The sequence below is a fragment of the Megalobrama amblycephala genome, linkage group LG6 (assembly GCF_018812025.1).
Source record: "Megalobrama amblycephala isolate DHTTF-2021 linkage group LG6, ASM1881202v1, whole genome shotgun sequence".
NCBI classification, from domain to species: Eukaryota; Metazoa; Chordata; class Actinopteri; order Cypriniformes; family Xenocyprididae; genus Megalobrama; species Megalobrama amblycephala.
In genome coordinates this window covers 1166987-1177546 of record NC_063049.1, presented here as the reverse complement: position 1 = coordinate 1177546, position 10560 = coordinate 1166987, and the positions used below count along the sequence as shown (strand labels likewise).

General features: G+C 38.3%; 1 long non-coding RNA gene across 1 annotated transcript; it reads left to right on the top strand.

Annotated features, from left to right (window-relative positions):
* Positions 1-7383: 7383 nt before the first annotated feature.
* Positions 7384-10181, top strand: LOC125269462. Its single transcript, XR_007185107.1, has 3 exons — positions 7384-8452; positions 8588-8662; positions 9119-10181. It is a non-coding gene; the product is annotated as an uncharacterized LOC125269462 (long non-coding RNA).
* Positions 10182-10560: the final 379 nt, after the last annotated feature.

The window sequence follows — 10560 nt, the reverse complement described above, 5'->3', positions numbered from 1 at the left end:
ATCTGCTAACTATCTCATCACTCCGACGAACAGGAAGGGGACCAGAGCAAACTACTTCTCCTGACATTGTACTTGCGAGTTCACATACCTCTGTAATGTTAATTTTAGTGATCTCCGACTGGCGAAGTCGAACATCATTAGTGCCGACGTGAATAATAATTTTAGAGTATTTACGATTAGCATTAGCCAGCACTTTTAAATTTGCTTTGATGTCAGGTGCTCTGGCTCCCGGCAAACATGTGACTATGGTGGCTGGTGTCTCTATTTTCACGTTCCGTGTAATAGAATCGCCAATAACTAGGGCACTTTCAACAGGATGCTCAGTGGGTGCGTCACTGAGTGGGGAGAACCTGTTTGATGTTCTTAATGGAACGGAAGAGTGGTGTTTTCCGCGACTAGGCCGCCTCACCGTTACCCAAGTGCCCTTCTGCGCGGGCTCTACAGCCGGAACCAAACAATGTACAGAGTTCACTAAGCTAGTCGCATCCAAAACAGTATCTGAAGCATTCCATTCAGTCGCCGAGCAGCACCTTACCAATACATACACCAACAGCTTTCACACTTGGGATCAGCTCCTGATGACTCTGATGAAGCTGTGTCTTAATTTATTGCAGGGTGATCTTGCTGAAAATTTTAGTGTTTAAAAACCTGGTGTTGTGATAAATTCATAACTGCAAATTCAGGGTTCCTGGAATACCTTCATCCAGGTGATGAAGTAGTTGCAGACAGAGGTGAAACTTATTCCAGCATTCACCAAGAGAGGCATGCAACTCTCCGAAGAAGAAACCACCAACACCAGGCGCATCGCCAATGTACGTGTCCATGTTGAGCGGGTCATATGACTGAAAAACTTCAAAATCCTTTCTTACAACAGTTCCAATTATCCTCACCCCTAAAATTGATAAAATTTAGAGAATTTGCCCAGTGTAACCTTCTAAGCAACATAATTTCTAATGCAGAGGATGAATAAGTGTTGATTGTAGGTGCGTTCCATGTCTGTCTGTGCTGTTGTTTTGATTGAACTAATCAGTGTATTAAGAAATGTATTCATTACTGCCATATGTGTTTTTATTTATTTACTTACCCTTTTCTAGACTGGACAAACATACGGTCTAGAAATGATGACAGGGATCTGAACAGTGCAGGGCTGAGAAACAGACAGGAATAAGGACTATGATTCATCCTTCCAGAAAAGCGTTATATAAATGTAACAAATGATTCATTATAATTATAACATAGGCTAATTATATTCTTCTTATAGATTGAAACAAAAGTGCTTCAGTCAGGATAAAGAATATGAAAAGTGCTCAGATTTGCTGCAGAAAACAGAAAAAGAGTGAGCAACAACAAAAGCACATGTATCTGGGGAGCGTAATGCGGCGCTGAGTGTCTGTTTCACACTGAAGCGCTCAGGGCTCTGTGTTTTTCACCCAGAGTTGAAGAATGTTCATCTTTGGGTAAAACGCAGCGCTTTAAGCCGTGGTCACACTAGACTTTGAGCATGAAACATTTCTTCAGACACTGCAACAGTTGTGAAATGATGTCACACTCCGCAGTGTCTTTTTTTATGAACATGAATTCAACATATAACAATATAGTAATACACTCAAAATGTAAAAAATTACAATCTACTCAACTTAACTGTAAATATATTGTTCTTTTAATTTATCCAAGAGGTCACGCCATGACGTATTGATCTTCTGATGTGAATTCGCAGGTCAGAGTTCACTAAACTTGAACTTTGGAACGCACCGAATTGCAAAACTTTTTGCGTAAGCTTCACGTTTCAATCTAACACATTCACATGAGTAAGATTGTTCAGAGAGCATGAAGAATCATTTTCACACATGAATCGGCACTTCTGAGTCCTGACTTAAATTCATTTAAAGTCTTTGGGATGTGCTGGAGAAGACTTTACAGAGTGCTCGACTCTTTCCTTGTCAACACAAGATCTTCACCAAAAATGTTTGCACCTTATTAAATCACATAAATAAATGTTATTCCCATCAAGATGTGCATCAGTTTTTGGTAAAGATCTAGGATTCTGCTTGCCCTCTGAACAATTCTTTCACAGTTTTAACCCTGATGAATCTTATCATTGTCAATCTGGAATATGGCCATGATACATATTCTAGAAAAAGAAAAATTGCACACATCCCAACTAAACTCAGGGCAGGTGCTCGATCATTAAAGTCACTCCAGAATAAACCAAAAAAGAACTGCACACTGCCATTGCTGCTATCAGAATTTAATAAAAGGACAACGTTTCGACCAAAGATGTCTTGACCTGACGAAGACCTCTTTGGTCGAAACGTTGTCCTTTTATTAAATTCTGAGAGCAGCAATGGCAGTGTGCAGTTCTTTTTTGGTTTATTCATGATACATATTCTAACATGGTTGTTTAAGAAATGAAAAGCTACACTCTCCATCTGTGAGGGTTAAAAGAACCGTTGCCAAACATATAATATGCTAGAAACATAATAATCACTGTAATAATGATCCATTCTTAGATTCTTAAGTATTTGCCTGATGGTTTTGTGTCGATGTACATCGAGTACATAATGATCAGCTCACAACTTTTTTCCAGCACTTCAAAAGCTATTTTTAATGTGATGACCACAAACATTATTTGTTCATCCTTCTGAGATTGTCCCCATTTGTAAAACCAAACATTTTACTGCATTTCAAAATAATAAAAAAATCATTAATTACCACTGTAACCAGCAGATGGCGGCAGAGGACCATTTATTTTCATATATATTTGCCATTTCCTGTAATACTTTTTTGCATAGTTTCACTTTGTAGCGAAAATTAACTCAAAGGGGAAATATTAATAATTATTCATAACTCATTATGATTATTAATTATGATTAATTATGAATATGCAAATCCGTTAATCAGATTAACTGGACGTAGCTACATTAAAATTAACATTACAATCAGTTAACCTGTTCGTCCAGTGAACGCTCAGTGTTGATTGTTTATTAATTCTAAGAAATGTCAATTTCCAAGTTATGGAAAAATAATATTTCTTATTGTACTGTACTACTCAAAGCACGTAGTCCGGATCTATCACTTAAGAGGCAATTCATTAGCAGACGGAGTCAGAACCAAACGTGTATTGTGCACAATCTTTATTAACTAACTCACAAACACATAACTAACCTAACAAACACATAACATAACATACATAAAGGGTCACACACACACACACACACACACGCAAGTCAGAATGAGTAATGATAGTGTTGAACCGGAAGAGATGCTGTTACTAGAGCTACATGAAATGTCAAAGGCAATCTGGAAAGGAATCATCAGTTTCTTCAGCAATAGCAACGTAAGTCTTACAAATTAATACTAACTCGCTGTTTAGTGTTAAAATGTACGATACTTGCAAGATGCCCTTAGGCTGAGGAGCATCGGCTCTGCCATCTGAGGAGAGATCTTGGGTGATTCAGTCCGAAGTTATTGCCAGTTTTTCCATGTTGGATGAGGAGCACATGGCTCGTTTGTAGGCCGAGGCCTACAGGCCTTGCAGGCCTGGCCTAGGCCGGCCGCAAGGAGATCGATTCGGTCGTTCAGAAGAAAGGAGAAAAAGAGAGGGAGTGGCACTGTCCGCTGGTTTTTAACCTCTGGTCAAAGTCACACCTCTCAGTTGTTGACCGGACCAATGAAGATGTTGTAATTCTGGGTGGCAACACCCCTCCTGTCAGGGCTTTTACAACCCAGAAAGATTAACAAGCTGAGTTCTTGAATCAGAACTATTAAATATTCTTTTAATACCGATGTGTTGCACAGGTATGGATGTACCGCATACACAAACATTTAAATCTTCCCGCTACGAACGTATAGACACTAAACATGGCATGATTGAAGTTACCGTGCAGGTCATAACATTTAACAATCATCAAACATGTAAATACAATGAGTACAATACAACATCAGTAATAATGGATACCATTTCCTGAGAAGGAATCATTTATAGCACAGTCTGTCTATACATTAATGCCATAGAGTCTGTGTTCTCTGTGGAAAATACAGGGAAGATGCAGATTTTCTGTGTCTCTACTCTGTTCTCCATGCGGCAACCACATTCCTCAGCGCAATAAACTTGTAACTGAAAACTTCCCGGGGGATGGGGACAGACTCCAGAGTGAGCTTAAAACTATTGGTTAACTAATCAATAATTGTGTCTGATTTGCCTCAGTCATTACAACTTTTTAATAAATTTTAAACATTATAAAATAGCTAGGTTTAAAAATAAATTTTGTCAATGTGAAGTATAAAGTACTCACAAATCTCATGAAAAACAATAACTTTTCTTGTGACAGAAAGTGATCGTGGTGATTTCCCTCACAGCCGCTGTCAGTCAGTGCAACGCACGCTCAATGATTTCAGCACACTTGTGAAAACACATTTTATTCAATTACTCTAAATAAAGTGCACAATAAATATTTAATTTAGCCGAGGAGGAATACTGATGTACTTTATTTATTTTTATGTCATCTTACGTTTGAATAACTAAATTAATACTATGCCTGACAATTTATGTGACTACATTCTGATTATAAACTAAGTTTTACACTATTGATGCTGACCTGTTTGTCACCTGTTGGAGTTTGGGTTTCTTGCCGCTGTCGCCTTTGGCTTGCTTAGTTGGGGACACTTGATATTCAACAGTGTTTTGATCTGCCTGCATTGACACCATGTGAATGAATGCGAACTGAACTGAGCTGGATGATGGCATCACTGTTCACTCCAGTGCTGATATAGATAAATTAACTAAATTAATAACTATTGATTCTTACATCAGAATTAATCTGTAACGAGACGGGACTCAGACAGAGATCCATGTGCAAGCTTTTATTTACAGTGAGCATGGTCGTACAGGCTGGGTCGAACAGGGGCAAGCAGGAACAGCAAGGAACAGGCAGAGTCGTAGTCAGGAAACAGGCAATGGTCAGGACAGGCGGATATCACTCACAGGACGTTAGACAAGGCAGAGGTCAGGACAGGCAGCAACGGGTCAATAACAGGTAACAGGCAGTAACGGCAACAAACAGGCAGACAGGATAATAAATGCAACGGGACTGTTAACATGACTTAGCGATCAGGTGATGTGTGAGTGAGTCCTTTATAGTCCAGATACTGTGCTACAGGTGTATGTGGCAATGGGTGATTGGTGTGGAGTGTGAGCATGTGACTGGCAGGGAAGATGATGGGAAATGTAGTCCGGGAATTGACAGGATTCGTGACAGAATCAATACTGAATTTATTTAAGATGGATAATGACACCATTTTCTTTAAGAGCTGCTGTGCAGCCAAAATTATATACCAGTTATCACTGTAGAGCTGCTTTGACACAATCTGCACTGTAAAATAAAGTGTTAACTTAATGTTGTAGATATTAAGTGTTAAAGAGCTAATCAGTGTTAATTCCACTTAATTCAACAGACCTGCTGTAATTGCCTATGGTATGTGGGAGCAGTTTCCAGTAGAACCTGGTAAAGAATTGTCTGTTATTTAGTTGTTTATAAAAGACATGCTGTCATTTTACTGAATATCAGGAGAGAATGCCCTATGTAGAAACTTCAACTAGGGTAAACTGTGGATTTTAATAATGTATTCACTAAACATAAACTAATAAACCATTGTTGTTGTTTGGTAAACAGAACCACACAGTCGAAAGAACAACTCTCCAGTGAAAACCGCTCCAGTGCAGCAGGTGGATCAAGAGCGGTTGGACATGGAGGACAGCATGGCTGGATACTGTGAGTCAAACCTGACAGGACAGTTACACCAGAGACAGAGTGCTGGAGTGAAACAAGATTTGTGTATTACAGGTTGAAAGGATTGACAAATTAACAACACCATTTATTTGTAATCAAAATTAACTTCTCTTTTTTTCCACAGGAAAAGGACCTTTACTGACTTCCACACTGACGACACATTCCACTTCTGGAACTGATCCCTTTACATCTGAACAAGACGAACTTACGGGTTTTGCAGAGAAACATCCTGATGTTTCAGAGACATTCCCTTTCGAAAGAGAACTCAATTCTGCATTCGAAAACACTATGGGGAATGCCTCCGCGTGAACCGGTGTCTGAAAACAATATCAACTCACGATAATCCTATTGGCCGGCGACAGCCTATGACATCATCACTTAGGCTATTTAGACCATTACGTTCAATATAAATGAATCTGTCCCACTTTATATTAAGTAGCTTTAACTACTATGTACTTACATCAAAAAATAAGTACAATGTACTTATTGGGTTCATATTGAATTGCAAAACACTTTTGCTGCTATTGAGGTGGATACGGGTAAGGTTAGGGAAAGCTTTGGTGGTGTGGGTAGGTTTAAGGGTAGGGGTAAGGGGTAAGGGATGGGTCAACAGTGTAATTATAAATGTAATTACAGAAATTAATTACAGATTTAATTACATGCAGGTGTTTTTAAAATATAAGTACAATGTAAAATCATGTATGTACACAATAAGTGCATTGTATCAAATGAGTAATTTAAATGTAAGTACATAGTAGTTAAGGCCACTTAATATAAAGTGGGTCCAATGAATGTTTCTCATTTTTGCGTTCTCATCCCGAGTTAACCAGAGATAAAAGTGTCCCGTAACAAACAACAATAGTCTAATGGTTTATGATCTATGCACCAAGTGTATCTGTTCATTTGCAGTGTGATGCGCTCAGGGCCATAAGTTTCCCTGCAATGATTACAGGTCGTCTCATTTTAATTATATTTGATGAAACTGTAGCTATGACTGAGAAGGTCAATCTCAACGTACTGTCCTGTTACCGACATTATTTCTTAGATGTGATTTATTTAAAAAATATCAACTTTAGGTAAGTCACTAGAATTTGCTTAGTGTCATCCCTCTCTCTCCCTCCCTCTCTCTTCTCCTCTCTCTCCTTCTTTCTATTTCCATCCCTTCACTGTGAAGTACTACTAACACAACACATCTCTCTCACACACACACACACACACACACACACACACTCGTTCCTGTCACCCAGTGTTCATTCCTGTTAACACGCGCTCATTTCTTTTACTAAAAAAATAAAGTTAAACCACTGTTTTTATCAGTTTTGTTTGGCCCATCATTTATACAGTTGTTAAATAAATTAAATTATTTAAAAAAAAAAAAGTTAAACTTGAGGCTTCTGTCTTCTTTTAAATGAAACAATGGCTTTGATGTTTTTATTAAAATACACATTGCCTTAATATAAAGTGATTTGATAGTCACAATTATCAATTATTTGAACATATAACCAACCATTTCTTTATAATAATTACTTTCTTGAGGTGAATACAAAGGAATTAATTGACTTTTAAATGGCACATGAGTTTTGGTAACAGGACTGAGAAAACATGCTTCCATCTTCTGCTTAGAAACCTTGTAAAAGATTAAATAAAGTTGCCTGAGATTGACCAATACACTGTTTCCTCTATCTTGTGCACAGACCACTAACACTCATGCATAGTTTCCACACCATGTGCAGCTTTATTCACTTGAACAGTTGCACTTGCATTACTAAATCATTACTGCCCCCTAGTGGCACACATCAGTACATCTCCCTTTTTTCTTTTTTTCTTTTTTTTATGTTCCCATGTAACAATCAACTAGTAAATGAAATAAAACTTCTTTCAACTTTTTCTTCTTATTTTAACATTCTTAACTTTCAACAAAGTGTCACATACACTTTAGTATTTGTTCCCCCTCTTCTTCTTCTTTTTTTGTCTTCTTTTTTTTTTCTTCTTTTACCGGTGTGACGCAGGCTGGCTCTGCTAAGAGCATCGGCCACTACGAGTAGTTTACCTGGAGTTACTCAAACGTCAGATGGTACTTCTGAAAGCGCAACAGAAGACGCTGGACACGTGGTGGTGCATCAGGGCCTTCGTTGAAATCGCAATCAGAGGTTTGTGGTCAGTCTCTACAATCACTTCCCTGCCATACACATATTCATGAAACTTCTCACAGCCGAAAACTACACCTAATGTCTCTCTTTCTATCTGTGTGTAATTTCTCTCTGCTGCTGTCATTGTGTGTGATGCGTACACTATGGGAAACCACTCAGTTCCATGTTTTTGGAGTAATACCGCTCCAAGTCCATCTTTGGACGCAGCGGTCGACACTTTGACTGGTTTCTCTGGGTCATAAAATTTAAGCACCGGCTCTTTGATGAGGCTGTTCTTAAGTACTTCCCATTCTTGGGCATGCTGGTGCTCCCGTTGCCATTCACTCTTTTTTCCAGCAAACTACGCATTGCTTTTGTGTTGGCGGAAAGCTTGGGTATGAATTTACTCATGTTATTGATTAACCCCAGTGCTCTCTGTAACTCTGTTTTGTCTTTAGGCGCTGGCATGTCAACTACAGCTCACGGTTTTTCCGGGTCTGGCTGTATTCCTGCCGTGGATAGCTTATCTCCAAGGTAAGTGATCTCTGTCACTCCAAACTCACACTTTTGTCTGTTTTTCAGTCCTGACTTTTGTGCTTGTTTTAACACATCACAGAGTTTTCTGTCATGCTCTTTTTCTGTTCCCCCCCATATTATTATGTCGTCCAGGAATACCTTCCATACCATCAAACAGCTGTTGCACTGTTCTGTGAAATACCTCTGACGCCAAACAGATAGCAAAAGGTAAGGGAAGGAACAGTGCTGCACAAATGGTGTATTGAAGCTTAGCACTTTCTTCATCCAGGACGATTTGGTAGACACCTGACGATACATCGAGTTAAGAGAAATAGCGTGCACCTGTCATTGCACTTGTTATGTCAGTCTTTGTTGGCAGCTTGTAGTGCTCTCTTTTGATCCTCTTATTTAAATCTCTTGGATCTATGCAAAGTCTGAGATCTCCGTTTTTCTTTTCCATAATTACCAGAGAATTTACCCACTCTGTTGGCTCTTCTATTTCTCTTATTATTCTTTTCTCAATCAAAGATTGCAATTCAGATCTCAACATTTCTTGGGGGGCTTCTGGTACCTTCCTGGCTGGATATTTTTTTTGTGTACCTGGTAAACAACCCACACCTTCTAACACATCTTGGTACTGTTTAACTATCTCATTAGTTACCATCTCATTCTGTTTCTCAACAGTGTCACTCTGCGTAACTGCTTTGCTGTTGATCACATGAACTCTCTTTATGAGCCCCAAATTTTCACAAGGGTACAGTCACTCCGTTGACATCTATCCACTTATCCTTGGTGCTCACTTCATCCACCACAGCCTCCACGAAGAACTGCTCATCCTCATCACTGCTGTCACTGGTGTCCTTGGCTCTTTCAACAACTCGGACTTTCTTTTTAGTCAAGCAGCATCTTGCAAAATGATTTTTTCCACCACACTTGCGTCAGTCTTTGCCATAAGCTGGGCATTTCTGTGGTGCATGGTTGGTACCACATCTGTTACGGTCCTTACCGTTCTTCCATCTCGCTTTGCAGTGTTTTGCAGAGTTTCAACAAGGCCCTTAGTTGTATTGAAAATGTACTTTTTGTATACTTCAAATCATAAAAAGTGATTTTACAGTGTTTTAAATAGCTAAATCACACATGAAATAATTTATTTTAATTTCAAATTAGGTTTGTTAGCCAAATGCCATTTGTTAATGTATTTTAAATGTGTTTAGTCTATAATATCCTGTGTGCATTAATGCACTTGAAATGTACTTTTCTTCTGAACTTCAACACACTTAAACGGTATACTCCAGCACAACTTATTGTTGAAATGATTCTCACCAGCTCCTGTTCTATCAAGTGCCAGTTCTACTTACTATTTGATATGAAGTGTTATTTATAAGAGGAGTACTGTATTTGTAGCACTTATTGTAATAGTGATGTACTGTACTTTACATATGTGTACAGAATACTTTCAATATCATTTTGTTCTAAGTTGATTAAACACACATTGGTAACACTTTAGTATGGACAACACATATTCACTATTACCTATGACTTTTCCCTCAATAAACTCCTACTTACTGCTTATTAATAGTTAGTAAGGTATTTGCTAAGTTCAGGTATAGAGTGGGATTAAGAATGTAGAATAAGGTCATGCAGAATAAGGCATTAATATGTGCTTAATAAGTAGTAATAAACACCCAATATTCTAGTAGTATGCATGCTAATAAGCAACTAGTTAAAAGACCGTAAAATAAAGTGTTTCCCATACATTTCATTTCAATTATTGCAAGAAAAAGTTTAACAAATCTAAACACAATTAATTTTATTTCAAATTCAGTTAAAATGCATTTAATTTTAATCAGACTACACTGTAAAAATGGTTGACTGTTAGGTGAAGGAGTGGAGCGACATTTGAAACAACGCTGTGAAATTTGCTCTTTGAAATAGACTCACCGGATGGTGGCAGGGGACGCGCTGAATCAGCTGTTAGCAGATGCTGAAATCTGCTCATAGAGCACCGGATCGTCAACTTGATCTGCTGCGCTGCTTGTCGGCTAATATGTAATATTTTTTGTGCTTCTCTGGAGTTATTTATTCATTTTGCAGAATCAGTACAAATGTGTTATTGGAGATACAAT